The sequence below is a fragment of the Piliocolobus tephrosceles genome, chromosome 5, assembly GCF_002776525.5.
Source record: "Piliocolobus tephrosceles isolate RC106 chromosome 5, ASM277652v3, whole genome shotgun sequence".
Taxonomy (NCBI): domain Eukaryota; kingdom Metazoa; phylum Chordata; class Mammalia; order Primates; family Cercopithecidae; genus Piliocolobus; species Piliocolobus tephrosceles.
The window spans coordinates 107333424-107346772 of NC_045438.1; the positions used below are offsets into that span (position 1 = coordinate 107333424).

General features: G+C 32.7%; 1 protein-coding gene across 1 annotated transcript in view; it reads left to right on the forward strand.

Annotated features, from left to right (window-relative positions):
• EYS (eyes shut homolog) overlaps positions 1-13349 on the forward strand; it is a 1801461-nt gene that overhangs the window by 662783 nt on the left and 1125329 nt on the right. The window lies entirely within an intron of this gene.

Below are 13349 nucleotides of genomic sequence, written 5' to 3' on the forward strand. Positions count from 1 at the left end.
GGAACACTAAAAATAAAAGACTAAGCAATAATACATTAATATATTTGAACAAAAGAAGCAGAAATAGTAACATTACTGTAAGAATCAGTGTGATTCTTTTAAAACAAATTGGTTATATATAAAGGACACAAAAATATTCATTGTTTTTTTTCTTTTTAAAAAGTTCATATAAATTTAGGGGATATAAGTGCAGTTCTATTATTGCATACATTGCATAGTGGTGAAGTCTGTACTTTTAGTGTAGTCATCATTTGAATAGTGTACATTGTTCTCTTTGCATAATTTCTTATCCCTCACTCTCCTCCCACTCTCCCACCCTTCCTAGTCTTCAATGTCTATTCTTTTTCAGATAGTTTGCTGTTTGCATATAGAAATGCTACATATATATGTATATGACAATTTGACTTACTCTTTTTTCATTTTGATACTTTTTATTTCTTTCTCTTACCAAATTGCTCTGACTAGAACTGTCAGTACTATTTTGAATAGGAGTGGTGAAAGTGGACATCCTCATCTTGTTTCAGTTCTTAAGGGAAAGGATTTCAATTTTCCCCCCTTTCATATGTTGTTAACTATGGCTTTGTCATATATCGCCTTTATTTTGCTGAAGTGTGTTTCTTCTATGCCTAGCTTATTGAGGATTTTTATTATGAAGAGATGTCACATATCATTAAGTGCTTTTTAAGCATCTAGAGTCTAACACATTAAAATATAATTTTCTCATTAAAAACCATACATGTGCAAGATAGAAAAATGGAAATTGCAGAAAAACAAAAAAAGTAAAGATTACAAAATGCCTACCACAAAAAGTGAACAATAACAATTGTATAGTGCTATAACATGTTAAAGATGGATTTATTATTAGTTTTATGCAGTTCATAGGATTTGATCACATGAATTCTTATTTAGTAACAGTGTGTTCTGGAAATCCCCCATGCCATTCATTAAATTTCCACAGCATTTTTATAATAATGGTCAAACTTTTCATCAAGAGGATATACTATAATTAATGAGTCTCTAGTTTATACATTTATATATTTTCCAATTTCTCACTTTTTTTCAAACCACTGAAATAATCATCTTTCTAAGCACATTTCTAAAGTGAAATTTCACAGAAATCTGTGAAATTTTTATTATATTTGTCTTTTATCATATTTAAAGAGATTATTTACAGCATTTCCCTAAATTGCTCTCTAAATTATGACATTTTCTACATTTTGACAAGTTTTTACAAATTGTAGACCAATCGAGAATGTAAGCATGTGCTCGTTTGACTGCATGGTCATCACTACTGGATATTGCTATTTTTAATAGAAAATTTTTATGATTTTTTATTAAAATATTGTAAAAATTATGCTTCACTGTTTTAATATGCATGTTACTGCCTGCTAGTGAGGTAAACACTAGTGAGCTAAAATACTCATTTGACATGAAAATTTTGCCTAGAAGAAATATTTCCCTGCATAAATTGTCTACAGAGATAACCCCCCAAAATATATGTGTGTGTATATATAAAGATCTTCATTAGTTATTTATATTGGTGAAATGTTGAAATAAATGACCATTATTTTGATAATAGTTAGATTATTGTATACATTCTTCATGGAAGAATACATTGCCATATATTTATAGTGTATGTACATACATAAAATAAATCATAATATTTATGATACATATTCCTCATAGAAAAATGTATGTATTTTGCAATAATTGAAATGGTGTGACTGAAGACCATGTCACCAAATGAAAAAAAAAATGACATGTTATAATTGTTTAAGTATTTATATTTTACATTGAGAAAGTGCCAATGTATGTATGTATGTATGGAGGCATGTGGAAAAAATTAAAACATAAAATATTATAATTATGAAATTTGAGAGGTTATTTTTGTTTGCTTTTATTTACTCAACTTAAAATATTTTAATATGTTTTTACAATAAAAATGGAGGAAGGGGAGGCATTTGACCATTAGCCCAAAAGAAGTAGAGATGTCTTTTATACATCACTTATTTTTATTGCTATTATCATCATCATAATTTAGGCCTTACCGATTCACAGCTGAACTGATAATACTCCCACATTACTTCACTCATTGTCTCTAGCCTTGGCACATAGTTTTCAATGTTGTTTCATTCTATTTGTATAGAATAAAATTTAAATTTGTTATAATATATACACAATTGATTCCAATGTTTAGCAGTGAATATTCTCATAATTGACTCTCTGTGTCAAAACCCAGATCTATTAACCCAGTTAACAATAGCTTGATCTTCAAGAGGTTGTATATTATCCTGTGGCTATCTTTGCTATGTAAAATAAGGACATAACTGGTATCTAAGTCTGGTGCCATGCTTTCATCACCAGCGCTTATCTAGTACACAAGATTCAGTAAGTGTTGATAATAAAATAATTTTATTGTCATCTTGTAATTAAAATCTTGCCCCAAGTTTTTTTTTTCTCAGCCACGTTATGCTAATTAGTGACTGTATTATTCTATAACATTGTGAGGAATTGTCTGCTACACACACATATGCAGACACACACTACATACTTTCTCCTATAATTTCAACAGCTCCCTCAACAACAACCTCTATTGCCTTTCTCCATCTGTATTATGTACATGTTTCTAGTTCTCTAATACTCTGATCAACCCCAAATTAATACTTAGGAAGGTACCTATCCAGTGGTGTGATGGGGAAAGCTAATAGTGCTCATGAGAGCTGAATATTAATTTTTATAAACTTTGTGAGTTTGTAGACATAATTTTGGGACATTGAAATAAAAAAATATGGGAGTACTGCATCAGGGAATTAAACTATGTTATAAACACGCACTTGCTTCCTGATTTTTTTTCTTCCAGGAGCCAGTTAAACACTTACTAGTACGAAACTATAACTTTACATCTTTAAACTTCTTTGACTTCTGCATAACACACATTGGGCTACTCATTTTAAATCAGAAGATGTTACTTCAAAACTTATTTTCGCTATTATTTGATATTGGACTGTCTCTCAGTAGTACAACCGTCAGTTTGCCTTATATATTTCCTGTGGTTAACATCAACTTAAGAGGTTGGTTTTTGCATAAATCAAATTAGCAACTAAGAATTGTGTTTGTTAATCAAAACACACAATATAGAAAGTCCTGTAATTATCACTTAACATTTTATTTCAACTGGTCTTTAAAATTAAACATTATAGAAATTTATTATTTTTAAAATGACACTCTAGAAACAATATTCTTTTATCAAACTATGAATTAAGTGCAGCTTATAAGCCATTGTCTATACCTTTGAATAAGTAAAATGTTATGCTATTGATTTAAGGATTAAAGCAAGCACCTCCAATGAGATGTTTTCTTAATTTTGGAAAATTAAATCTCAAATTAACGAGGTCATTGGATATTTTTAATCATGAATTTTTACTTCTCTGACAAAATTAACTTAGTCTTTAAAGTGTGCTTCCTACCTAAGTGAATTATGGAATTAGCCATATGGAGAAGAGTTGAAATTATATTAATTTCAAAATTTTCCATTTTTCATGCAGCTCTGTATTAAAAATAATATCGACTAGAAATGAATTTACTATGAAGTTAATATGTTTAAAGTTTAACCTCTTTACATAGAAGGGATTGTTCTAACATATCGTGCCTTATTTTATATTTGTAATCCTGAGTGTTTTTTAAAGTAAAGAATACCTCCAAAATTGTATAAGTTTCAGATCGCTTCTTGGTTCTGATAAAGACCATTTATTTTCTGCTCTGAGTGTTCTGGCTCACAGCTTGGTCTCAGTGACTGCTAGGTCTGCTTTGTTTTCTCAAAGGGTTTTTCTTGAATGTGTTCGATTGACTCATTGAACCTAAATCAATCTTTATGTCAGAATGTAGCTATGCCTAACCTGGAGGGGATAAACAAAACCCTTAAATTTCATCAAGGCCCTGGTTTGGAACCCATTCAAATGAAGAATTAAAATTAGAGTTTTTCATTGATCTCCGGTTGCTTGGTTGAGTTGTCAGAAATAAGAGAAACATACAATGTAAAATGTCCCAAATTTTGTTCAAAGCCCCAGGATTCTGTAAAAGTGATTCCATTTGTCATGTTCTAATAACATAATTTTAGGCCATTCAATGTTACATTTTTTTTTTTAATTATGAAAGAAAGATTTCAGTGCTTATGATGTATTCTCCTTAGGTAGAAGTATAATTTTAACAAATAATGACAATTAAAGGCTATTTCATTTCTAATTGTTATAAAATACAAAAAATTCCAAGCTACTTTGATTCAAAAAATTTAAACATGAGCTCACTGATATGAGAAACATTTTTATTGTTATGTTTATCTTCAGAGGTAATAATAAAATTATGTAATGATTGTTTTGACCTATGTATAACCTCATGTTCCTATGTCTCACTTGATGACTCATACAGTCTGGATAGTCGCAGAAGAAATGTTGGGGCTGCTAAGAAGGGTGAGCAACAGCAACATCCAATGGCTAGTTACAGAACATTTCAATATTTTTACACTAGTCATGCCGGTACATCCCACTGATTATTATCCTTCTTTATATCAAGCAAAATTGTCCCAAAATTCACATTTTAAGTATAATTAAAATGTTTTCCTGGCTACACACAGGTTACCTAAAGCCAAATATTTTCACGAAATCATTATTCATTTAAAGAATCGTTTTGATGGCAAGCTGATTGTTAATCTTATTCAGTGTAGTCTTACTGAAATACTTTACCATGTAAAGATTGTGATGTACATATAAGTGAAATGGTGTTGTGGTATTGAAGTATAACAAATAAGGTACACATACTCAGAAATAGAGTTATATGCATCAATGTTTATATATAATAAGCCATAAAATTAATCCTAATGATCTCAATTCTCATTTTTATGAGTTGGAATGGGGAATGTGGCAGGGTCTACTGTTGGAGCTCAATGATGCACATAAGAATATTTGAGGCACTCATTCAGACAAGCTTAGAGCAATTGTCTCTAAATAGCATCCTTTGAAATATTTTGATTGCAGTAACTTTGTGTAAACACATTTAATCCTCACATTAGCCCTATGAGATAGAAATCATTATAGTATATATGGTTAATAAGACTTCATTTGTAGCTTCGTGAGATACAATGGATATCCAAAAACGCTACACACATTTAATATATGCATCTTGACTAATTTTGACATATGTATATATCCATGATACTATTACCAAAATCAAGATAATAAACATATTCATCACCTTCTAAAATTTTCTAATATTCTTTGTGTGTGTGTGTGTGTGTGTTTGTGGTAAGAACATTTAACATGCAACCTATCCTAATATTCTAAAGTAAACAATATTATATTGGTAACTATAGGTACCATACTTAATAGCTTATCTCCAGAAATTATTCATCTTGCATAAATGAAATGTTATGCCCATTGAACAACTACCCATTTTCTCCCACTCCCACACTCTAGAAACCACCATTCTATTCTGTGTCTATACATTTGATGACTAGATACCTCATACAAATAGAATCATGCAGAGTTTATTTTAATCATAACAGAACCTAGGAACTAAACAGTACTTTAAATAATGAGCTATTTTCTGCATTATATTAGCAAGGGTTAGAATCATTTGAAGTAAAATTTCTTGATTGTATTAGTATTTATGTTAGTTGATAAATTGTAGCCATGTACATGCATATGAATATGTGAAGTTCATAAGTTTTGATAATATTTTAACATGTTAATCAGAGTTAATACACAGGGTCCTAAAGTAATAAGTAATTATTCATTAGAACAGAAGTCATACTCATCTATAAACTGTTACTTCTATTGTCTAATATCTTTCATTTTTAATCAATCCTCATATGCCTGTTTGTACTTAGATATATTCTGCATATCTTCACCTTGAACAACTTCTCACTTTCCAAAGCTCTCAACATAGTTGCCTAATTAAACACGTGCCTCATTTCACATAGCTTTCTTGACTCACTCATTTAGAGTGATCTAAAAACAAGGAGTAACTAATATGAATCAGAATATTGTTTTTTGCTTATCTTAGCAATTTTGTGAAGGATATTTTGAATGTCTTCTTTAGTTTTTTACAATTACATAGTAATTGTTTTTATGACTTTTACAATAAACTGTGAAGTCCTGTAACATCTGGCCACATCCCTGTGGTAACAAAGTCTAGGAGAGGGAAGACTTCATTTAATTGTGAGTTGCTCCCGGTCTTTTCATAAAAGAGGTAGGAAAGTATAAGGAGAAATGAGATTTAAATGAACATCGTTATCATCATCATTTTTATCATCAAATATTTATTGATACTTGTCCTTTTTCAAACCTTTAAGGACTACTGTAATGAATTTTAAAAGCCTCTGTCCAAACCTGGGATGTTTATAGACAGGAAAATAAAGCGTGAGTAAAAGTTTCTTGGAGAGCTTTTGAAAACAGATATAATAATCTAATAAATTCTTTCCAAACAATGGGAATATTAGTAAATGATTGTCAATCAAATGCCAAATCTGTGCTGGTTTAATCCAGTACTTGATATATACTGCCAATATATTTATTAATGATATACATTTTCCTAGTAACTACTTCATACACTTTCAATATTTTTTTCTTTAAGTTTTTGGAAAAAAAAAATTTTAAAAGTGTTCCTATGGAAAAGATTAATTTCCAGGGAACTTTTTCATAGGTTAGGCTTCCTAAGAAAGAGACTGAAATTTACATGTAGGTGGGTTATCGGTGACTACTTTCAACAGTAATGCCTGTGAGGGTAAAGAGAAGTAGGACTGGGAAAGCAAGATGGTGAGCTAAGTTGTAGTTATAACAGAAGCCTCAGTTGATCCCTCCAGGAATTATGAAATGGGGATGGCCCCTTCATAGTTGATCCATACTGAGTCGCCTTCACTCATTGCACAGCAGAGGGGAGGCCTAAACTTGGGCAAGGCAGACCCCTTTGGCCCTGCGATATTCAATTCCTGGGGAAAATTTTCACTCTGAATTTGGTAGGAAACTCCTCTACCTGTGGAGGTTCTGCTGCTACTGTTCTGAATGGGGACGTGGAATGCTCATTACTTTATCTACTATAGTCAACCCTTTGTGTTGCTCAGATCTGCCTGCTTTCTAAAATAAGTACACCTAATCTCGAAACAGATACCCAAAATTCTAATTTGCCTCTTCCTGGGTAAATGGACAAGATCACTTTCAGGGATTACTGGGAAGAACTCCAGTTTCTTTCACCAAAGTTGATCTAGGTACTAAGCTTCTGATACTTCTCTTTCTCCTCTGCTGTGCAAATTATATTACCCTCATCTTTGGATAGAAAATATGCTGGCCTACTGGATTACCTGATGAATTAATCTAGAAACTCATGCCTGAGAGTTGATCTCCTAGTAAGGCTGTGACTTTTTTGTTTGTTCATAAATGACAATGAAGACTCTGCTCAGTAGATCACCTTAATGCCACATATTTTTATCCTTGTCCCTACTTTATAACAGCATCCTACTTCCCCCCTCCACATTATCAGCAGCACTTACCCCTGTATCTTAGTCCATTTGAGCTTCTATCACAAAATCCCATAGACTGGGTAACTTATAAATAACAGAAATTTATTTCTTATAGGTCTAGAGGCTGAGAAGTCCAAAATCGAGGTGGCAACAGATTTGGTGTCCAGTGAAGGTTGTGCCTTCTAGCCATGTCCTCACATGGGGGAAGTTTCCTCGGGCCTATTTTATAAGGGCACTAATTCCATTGATGAGGCCTGTGCCCTTATGACCTAATCACTTTAGGGATTAGGATTTCAACATGTGAATTTGGAGGGATCACAAACATTTCAGTCCCTATCATAATAAGAAACTTCTTTCCTTGACTGATAGTTTCTTAGCACAAAGAGCCTACAACAACCATACATTTCAAAAAGGAATTCTAGTGGTATTCTCTAGCACAAGGATCTCTCCCCTGGTAATCAGTGCCTCTAGTTTAGTGCAGCCTATATTTTCAGGAATGCAAAGCACAAATTTCCCAATTGTTCACAAAGAAGAATGTCACATGATCCACTCACTTTTACCCCCTGTTTCCCAATTCCATATATTATACCTATTGGGAACAAAGCATCATATAATGATTATTGATGTAGAGTGCATACTGCATTCTATAAGATGGTATTCCATCCCCAAAATCTCTCATCTCCAAACTGGCATCTCACACCTAGTAGTTTTTGGTTGATGTGCTACATCATAAAAACAACAGATCCATTATTATCTGCTTGCTACCATGTTTTGCTGTAAAGTAGCTTCCTTGGTCCAATGAGATGTTATGAGAGCTCTCATATTGATGGATCAACATTACATAAGCCCTTGAATAGTAATGCTGGCCAAACACCTACTGGCAGGAGAAACAAGAAAGGCTGACCATTAAGTGTGTAGTGGCTGTGCTCTCTGTTCCTGGAAGATTGGATATCTGAGGGAAGCCACTCCAGCTACTCTGTTCATGCCTGTTGTACCACTATTGTGGTGGTTGATGCCAGAGAAGGACAGATGTTGAGTTCTGGCTGAGTTATTTCTGTATGGTTATTTAATGCCTCTTCTTCATTAACATGCATTGCAGAGACCTTCACACTTCATACCCACTCCTATTAGTCCAGTATATGCCTCTTTCTCATATTTCCCTGACCCAGATGGTCTCATATTTTACCTTCCAGTCCAGCCATGTCATTTGCCACTACCTAAAACTCCATGCATTATTCTTAGGCTATTTCCACCCTAAGATTATGACCACGTCATGTGACTGAAGATCTGCCCATCAGAAGGATTTCCCTTTTGCTTTATCTTCTTAGGTAACCTCTTAATAAGGCTTTAAGGAAGCAGCAGTCTGTTTCCAGTTTATACCCATATGCCAAGTCAACCCATCCATGAACCAAGCTCAGACTTTTTATTTTTCCTTCAGATGGCCACCAGGGAAGCCCATACAGAAATAGTATGAACTTAGGATGAGTTTCTTTTGTGACAGAAGTACATAACTTAAGAGTGCAACTATCTGTGATCTCTGGCATATTCGTACACAATTCCTGATGTTCTACCTGCTGTAGGTTGCCACTGGTCTTGCCAAATGCATTGAAAGTCCTGTACTCATGGATACTTGATGTCTCATGGTCAGATGTTTCATCTTAACCACTTACCCAGACTTATGTCAGAAACAATTTCTCAATTTCAGGATAATTCTCTGCTACATATGTCTTAGTTTTGGTCCAGAGTCTTGGTCTATGATTCTTCCTCTGGCACTACTATAAATAGTATGCATCATATTTTCCACTACATGTATCTTTAATACCATAGACTAGGCTTCTAAGATATAAGGGCCAAACAGCAAAATAGCTTGTACACTGTCTGAAACTGCTACAGAGTTCCATTAATTTAGTAAAATTCATGTCCATTATCTCTTTAAATATTTATCCTGTTATACTATCTCTCCCTTTTACTTTAGGGATTCCAGTTGCAAGTCAGTTAGAACCTTCAATATTATTCTACATCTCTTAGAAGCTCTTTTCTGTTTTCTTAATCTTTTCACCTCCAATGGTTTCCTTTTGCTTAATTTATACTTCCTTATCTTCGAGTTCATTGGTTCTTTCCTATGTCCAGTCCACTGATAAGCTCATTAAATTAATTCTTCATCTTGTAACTATTATTTTCCCAGCATTTAAATTTGAACATTTTTATAGTTTCCATCTCTTTTGATATTCCTCATTGATTCAGTCATCTGTCCACCTTTTATGATCTATTTTTAACATATCAGTCATTTTTAAATAGATAGTTTAAATTCCTTCTCTGATCATTTTAATCTCTCTGTCAACTGTATTCTTATTCCATCCACTTTTTGTTGTTTCTGGATTTTTTTGTACATCTCATAATTTTTGATTGACATACCTTTAAACACTAAGGTTGCATGTTTGCTTAGTTTATTTCTCACATAATAGCATTTGCTGGACTGCCTATCTGGAAATCTTTTATATGACAGTTAAAATTGTTTGTTTTTAATTTAAATATTGTTCATAATAAGAAACCTTTACAAAACTCTCATTTTGCTTTTGGAGCTCTTATGATATTTTTTAATTTTGTAATTCAAACTGTTTAGAAATATGAATTTGAATATGTAAAGTCATTGATTCTTAAGTCCATAAATTATGCAATTATCATATGCCTGTATTAACTTGATTACGTCCTTTGTAAATATCATACCATTATGTAAATTCTAGTCATTTTCAAAATGTTATCACAATTTGAATGTACTCAGTAGTAGTTAAGCAGACTGTTTTGATCATCTACTGCATGAAAAGTTTTGTATTTGGCATTTTCATGAAGTAAAAATAAATAGGCATGATCCCTGGCTCAAATAACTAGTAATGAAGTTTTGAAGATAAGACAATAATTCAAATAAATAAACTCCAAGGATACTCTGACAAATGATATTAGCTGATATGCATTGGGAGACATCGAAAGGAATATTTAAATTTAACTAGAATTTTGTAGGACCTCAAATAAAAAAACAGATTGCAAACAGAGATGTGAAAATGACATTTCACGCAGAACTATCAGGAGCTAACACGGATATGAGAAAATATAAAGAATGTTTAATTTTAAGCCAGTTTGATAAAAAAGCAGCGGTCCTTAGCTATGATTTACCATCATCTAGAGAGATTTTTTAAAATATAGCTTTTCAGTCCTGTTTCTCAGCGATTCAGATTTGGGATTTTGTATTTTTAAAAGCTCCACAGTTGATTGTATTATTCAATCAGGTTTATAAACCAGGAGATGAGAGTAGTTGATAATATCAGTCAGAGCAGCGACAAGAAAGGAAAGATTGGAACAGCGAATTTGGTTTTAGGCGAGGGAGACTACATTTATTTCTGGGGGCAATGGAGAGTTCATAAAGGATGTTTCAAGGTTCTCATATGTGAAATGAAAAAAATTAAGAATCAGGAAAGTGATTTTGAAAACCTTGTCTGAACATGTAACGCTGACCAATGGGAAGAAGTTGGGTAAAAAGGGAATGAAGAGAAAGTAAGAAAAAAAAAAACACAGACTGAAAAAAGACAGCTGATTGACATATATATATATATGTATATATGTATATAATCATATATATATACGAATATATATAATTTCTATTATAATATTGATGCATGAAAATATTTTGCTGATCAAACCTGTCAGTTTATGAACTTAAATGGCTTGATTCTAAAAGGATTGTGTAATTTCCAATGTGAAAATATTCACTCTGGAGGCAATGTTGAGGCGGACTAGTAAAGAGGATTTTCACATAAGTGGGATCATAGAAAAAACCTCAAATATCACAGGTAACCTTCCACTCTGCTTAAAAAAAGAATTGCCTGCATTATGAATGAAATCAAAAACTTTAAAACCACAAACTGAAAATTATTTCAAACATAGACTATTGTTGTAGCTCCAAAGCAGGCAGGCGGGTAGGTGGAACGAACAATATGTTAGACATAACAGAATTAAAAAAAAGAAAAAAAATGTATCATGGCTCTTTTGTCAAATGTAATGAAATCATTAGATTTTGTGAAAATCATCTGCTATGCTGTGATGGAGGTGGCAGTGATGAATGCCAGGTCAAGGGAACTATGCAAGGAGTCTAGAACTGTGACTAACACATAAATATGCATTAGATAAATTAATGACTAGTAAGAAATACCTGGTATATGAAGCAATGTAGGCAAAAAACTGAGACTGACACTTCAGCCAAGGCTTTGATCATGTCTAATAAATACTATATTTTTTTAGATGTGCTATGTCAAAGCATTGTTATCCTATGAAGATAAATAATTTTGTTGTAATAATAATCAGGTAGCATATGTATTGTTTTATATATATATGCATAATTATGAACATCTCTCTACTATGCTACAGTAGAGATATTTTTATTCATAGTTCACAGATGAATAACTTAGAGTTTGGATAGTTTGGTAATTATTTGTGGGAGATCATTGTGAACCAAAGTCCAAGACCCTCCACAACTATGTGTCTTTTTTCACACATGAACATGTCTTTGTTTGAAGGTGGGAAAAAGCAGGGGTCCTATTAAATATTTCCCGTTGGCTGCACACTCTTTTCGTTATGCACCTCAGAGGCATCACCATCACCTCATTGGATTCTGACTCTCGCTTTTGCGAGGACTAACAGTTTCCCCAGATTCTCAAGAACTGCTTTGTTCATGGTTGAGAAGAGGCTGGGATTTCTGAGAAAATAACAGAAATCTGTAAAACAAAATACAAAAACATGCACACATAAACCCATACACACATATACGACAAGGATTTATTTTTTAACAAATATTTGAATGTATGCAGTTTGAATGAGACAGACAAAATCTATGCCTTTATGAAGCTAAGCTTGTCATGGAGAAAGACAGACAAAATGAAAAATAATATGAATAAATCTTATGGAATGCTAGAAGGAGATTACTTGTTATAGGAGGAAAACATAAAACAGGATAATGGCGATTGTGGATTAAGAAGAGAATGCAATTTTGTATCGTGTGGTTGAATAGTCCTCATTGAGATAGTGACATTTGAGTAAAAACCTGAAGAAGATGTAGATTGTGAAATATTTGGAAGAGATTTCTTGGGAAGGGAATAAAAGTACAAAGGTCGTATAAGAACAGCATGCCTAAAACTTTTGAGAAAACATAAGGAGATCAATGTAAGTAAAGTAGACTAGTCAAGGGTGAGATTAAAATAAGATGAAGTTAGAAAGGTAAAGGAGACTTTGATATGTATGAATCTAAAGGACTATAATGTTAAAAATGAGAATGGTTTATAGAGACCAAAATGTTCACATTGGCTAGTTATTCCATTCTTATCCTCTTTGGAGGCTACTTAGAAAGTCAAATTATAACCACAATTTTAATTAATGAATAAAACATTAGGAACAAAAGATCCTAATATAATCTTGATGATGCTATCTCTAGCTAAATTGAGACATGTTTGCCTTTTATGGAGAGAACATTTCAACAACAGAATGGAGTGTCTTTTGTCAAATCTCCTCATCTCCCAACATTGCGGGATGCATCCTGTCCCAAACTCTTTTAACACTTTCTGTCTCTGCCCCCACACTTTTGTTATAAATTGACCATCTATCTTTTCTTAACTGAAAATTTCAGCACTGACTCTGCCAACACTCTACATAGTGATACAGAGACTTTTCACTTATCTTCCTAATTGGAATGGTGGTGTCTTTGAAACTGCCCAAATCACTAATTAAATATAATGTGGTTGTGATATTTTTATCAAGAACCTGAAAGTAATAAAATGTTAAACATGTATCAGAC